The 4,874-nt window shown below is 47.6% G+C and overlaps 1 pseudogene; it reads left to right on the top strand.

Annotated features, from left to right (window-relative positions):
- The first annotated feature begins 4,460 nt into the window (after positions 1-4,460).
- LOC124621027 lies at positions 4,461-4,578 on the top strand (annotated as a pseudogene).
- Positions 4,579-4,874: the final 296 nt, after the last annotated feature.

The raw sequence follows: 4,874 nt of genomic DNA, 5'->3' as shown, positions 1-4,874 counted from the left end.
TTTTTCGCATTTTGACCTCCACAAAAGGAACGCCGTGTAACGTGATTTATATTCAAATTGTCGGGAAAATTGGCTGGCACAGTCTGAATTGGCTCCGCGCTATTTGCTGCGGCGAGTTTCCCTGGGATGTGAACGTTGCTATTCAAATTCTTTTCAAAGCTGTAAACAGAACGGCAGCGGAATATTCTCCAGTTCCAGTTTTACATCTGTACTCGAAATAGAGAACTCGAACTTTTTCCAAGTGCTCTCCGGGAACCACCGAAATCGCAGTAGGTAATATCGTCAGCATTGCGGTAAAATCTGCAAACAAAAGTGAGAACGTCTTACATTTGCCATCGGCCAGTGTAACATCTCTGATTCTGCATAACATACTGCTGTTATTACTATAGTGTTAATGTGAATGTGAACCTTGAAATTTCGATAAAGATATATGGCAGCATATGAAATCCAAAGGGATGTATTCAATGCGTGTGAAGACACATTGTTGTTAGTGTTCGCTACCAACTTCGATGTCTATTTGAATTTCGAATTTCGCCTGTGACGTCAATTTTACGGTGATTGAAACATTTAGGTGATAGAGGACGTATCTGCCAACAGTGAACAAGAGGCGCCATGAGCACAGGTATACCTGAAGTGAAGTGGACAAAACTGAACAGATTCTTAGAAATAGCTGCGGAGAGTCAGCCAGAGATGTAACGAGGACCTGGGGGAAGTGGAGGATGGGGCAGAGAAGTCGATGGATCTAAGACAAAGGGCACGCAATCTGCTATCTAACGAACCGTAAAGAAGCAAGCGCTTTGTTCGAGTATATGACCGTTACCATCTTACGACAAAATCAGTATTGAATGTAGTCAAAACGTGTCACTTTGTTCGAAATACCTGGCCGATGCATATCACGATTCATTTTAATCACCCTACTTTTATTATTAATTTGAGTATAAATTGTTTTGTGTCCACTGTTCATACTTCAACACCTGCCCTGCCGACATGCGGAATATGAACATTAATGGCTTGCACTTGCCACAAGTACTTGGAGATACTAACCATCCTTAAAACATGGTACTCCTAATATTTCAACTTATTAGTCAACAAATGAAGTAGATACTAATGTAATGTTGTCCAGTACACGGTCCTCAGTCACCAGTAGATATATTAGCGTTTATAGCCCTTACATCGTGTATTGTATTGTAAAGAGAGACCAAAGCTGATGCCTCGGCGAATACTGCTGAGCCATGACACAATAGTAGCTTAATACAGTGTTGATCAACGTTTGAAGTCCGATACAGTATGTATACTGCGAGACGTCGATTCGACGGGTCCTTGGAGATTTCTGGAGGTATGTGGGACGAGAAGTCTAAAAAACGTCCAGCACTTCCTGTAAATTACATGCAGGTGATGTGAAAGCGCAGAGATAGTCACTGACAGCATCTTAGATGTGTTTTACACTCCTGGAAATGGAAAAAAGAACACATTGTCACCGGTGTGTCAGACCCACCATACTTGCTCCGGACACTGCGAGAGGGCTGTACAAGCAATGATCACACGCACGGCACAGCGGACACACCAGGAACCGCGGTGTTGGCCGTCGAATGGCGCTAGCTGCGCAGCATTTGTGCACCGCCACCGTCAGTGTCAGCCAGTTTGCCGTGGCATACGGAGCTCCATCGCAGTCTTTAACACTGGTAGCATGCCGCGACAGCGTGGACGTGAACCGTATGTGCAGTTGACGGACTTTGAGCGAGGGCGTATAGTGGGCATGTGGGAGGCCCAGTGGACGTACCGCCGAATTGCTCAACACGTGGGGCGTGAGGTCTCCACAGTACATCGATGATGTCGCCAGTGGTCGGCGGAAGGTGCACGTGCCCGTCGACCTGGGACCGGACCGCAACGACGCACGGATGCACGCCAAGACCGTAGGATCCTACGCAGTGCCGTAGGGGACCGCACCGCCACTTCCCAGCAAATTAGGGACACTGTTGCTCCTGGGGTACCGGCGAGGACCATTCGCAACCGTCTCCATGAAGCTGGGCTACGGTCCCGCACACCGTTAGGCCGTCTTCCGCTCACGCCCCAACATTGTGCAGCTCGCCTCCAGTGGTGTCCCGACAGGCGTGAATGGAGGGACGAATGGAGACGTGTCGTCTTCAGCGATGAGAGACGCTTCTGCCTTGGTGCCAATGATGGTCGTATGCGTGTTTGGCGCCTTGCAGGTGAGCGCCACAATCAGGACTGCATACGACCGAGGCACACAGGGCCAACACCCAGCATCATGGTGTGGGGAGCGATCTCCTACACTGGCCGTACACCACTGGTGATCGTCGAGGGGACACTGAATAGTGCACGGTACATCCAAACCGTCATCGGACCCATCGTTCTACCATTCCTAGACCGGCAAGGGAACTTGCTGTTCCAACAGGACAATGCACGTCCGCATGTATCCCGTGCCACCCAACGTGCTCTAGAAGGTGTAAGTCAACTACCATGGCCAGCAAGATCTCCGGATCTGTCCCCCATTGAGCATGTTTGGGACTGGATGAAGCGTCGTCTCACGCGGTCTGCACGTCCAGCACGAACGCTGGTCCAACTGAGGCGCCAGGTGGAAATGGCATGGCAAGCCGTTCCACAGGACTACATCCAGCATCTGTACGATCGTCTCCATGGGAGAATAGCAGCCTGCATTGCTGCGAAAGGTAGACATACACTGTACTAGTGCCGACATTGTGCATGCTCTGTTGCCTGTGTCTATGTGCCTGTGGTTCTGTCAGTGTGATCATGTGATGTATCTGACCCCAGGAATGTGTCAATAAAGTTTCCCCTTCCTGGGACATTGAATTCACGGTGTTCTTATTTCAATTTCCAGTAGTGTATATCGAACAAATCAGACAAATTTGGTGGTCAAGAGATCAATGTGGTTCAGCTCCTCAAACTACTGTAATACGATGGTGGCTTTACAATACCGACAGTTATAATTATGGAAGACTCCATTACCATCAGAGAAGATATGAGGTATGAAGTGGTACAGGTGGTCTGCAATAGTGTGCACGAAATACACAGTTGTCATGATGCCCTCGATTGCTATCATAAATAGAATGGAACTACCCATGATTTTACACCATGGAATTATACAACCACAATCATTCTGCGACCATGCTGCAGTGCACGTTTCGAGCAATGTGGATGCGACCATCGACTTAGTGCGACAAGAAATATGATCCATTCGGTTAGTCGACATGTTTCCATTTATCCACGGCCTAATCTCGTTGATCCTCGACCCATCGCAATCGTAATAATCGATGTTGTTAGGTCAATATGGAAACACAGCAGGGTCGCCTACGATGGAACGCCATGTTCGACAACGTGTGCTGAACGTTGTGCTCTGTAACACGTGTGCCTATTGATACACAGTACTGCGTTGTCTGCTCTGCCACAGATATGCGCCTATTCTGTTTTCCAGTGCTGGCAAGCCTCCGGCCTCCACGCTCTGTAATGATGTGTGCAGTACCTTGTCGCCTACTTGTCACTTCATCCTGCTTTGAATACTATCCACAGACTCTCAAGACAGTAGCAGCCCAGGTGCGAAAACATGACTGTCTTCCCTTTGTGAAAGTCGCTTACATCAGTGGAAATAATGCACTCTTCTTCTGAAAGAAGAGTTGGCCTGTTTCAGATTATATGTTAATTTTCTGCTGGAGCCTTACATGTAGCATAGAAGCTGAAGACTAAACAAGATTCGTGAAAGAAACACACAGCGTACAGTTACACCATTACATATTTACTCTTGGATAAGGTAAATCTGGTTTTATTCATATATTTTCAGTGATCGAAATACGAGAATCAACTAAAAGTGTTATATGATCGAAACGATTGATTTACGACGAACATTACTTGCTGTGGGTACTGGACAGTCCAGCCTGATCAGCTGTTAACTCTAGAGAAACAGTGTTTTACCCGAGTATAAAATGAGTAGAAATCTTTCTCACGTACTGACGAGAAAATGGCCGGTCGAAGTGGCCGAGCGGTTCTAGGCGCTACAGTCTGGAACCGCGAGACCGCTGCGGTCGCAGGTTCGAATACTGCGTGATGTGTGTCATGTCCTTAGGTTAGTTAGGTTTAAGTATTCTAAGTTCTAGGGGACTGATTACCTCAGAAGTCCCATACTGCTCAGTGCCATTTGAATCATTTGACAAGAAAATGGATCCTGTAGGGACGCTACTATGTTTTACTGGGTCATATACACAAATGTTACGTTTCGGAGAGTATTCCGTTGATAAAGGTAAAGAGTGCAACTGTGTTCACTAAACAACGACTGAGGAAAACTTCTCACTTTCTTACTTGGAAAAAGCGGTGCTTGCTCGCATAGGTAAGAAGCCTTCTATTAGCACTTGATAAGAGGCTCACGTGCAGGTTGGCACCCACAGTACTGTTTGTAAAGCAATACGGCAACACTGTAACTGTAACTGGGCAACGGCCTTGCCGCAGTGGATACACCGGTTCCTGTCAGATCACCGAAGTTAAGCGATGTCGGGCATGGCCGGCACTTGGATGGGTGACTATCCGGGCCGCCATGCGCTGTTGCCATTTTTCGGGGTGCACTCAGCCTCGTGATGCCAATTGTGGAGCTACTCGACCGAACAGTAGCGGCTCCGGTGAAAGAAAACCTTCGTAACGATCGGGAGAGCGGTGTGGTGACCATACGCCGCTCCTACCCGCATCCTCGTCTGAGGATAACACGGCTATCGGATTGTCCCAATGGGCCACTTGTGACCTGACGATGGAGTGCTTCTAACTGTAACTAGACCCCTGAAGTTTGCTGAAAATACAAATACTAACAAGCGTAGACATTTCATTCCGCACCATATTAAGCAATTGAAAGC

This window comes from Schistocerca americana, chromosome 6 (assembly GCF_021461395.2).
Source record: "Schistocerca americana isolate TAMUIC-IGC-003095 chromosome 6, iqSchAmer2.1, whole genome shotgun sequence".
NCBI classification, from domain to species: domain Eukaryota; kingdom Metazoa; phylum Arthropoda; class Insecta; order Orthoptera; family Acrididae; genus Schistocerca; species Schistocerca americana.
This window is presented reverse-complemented; position numbering and strand designations above follow the sequence as displayed.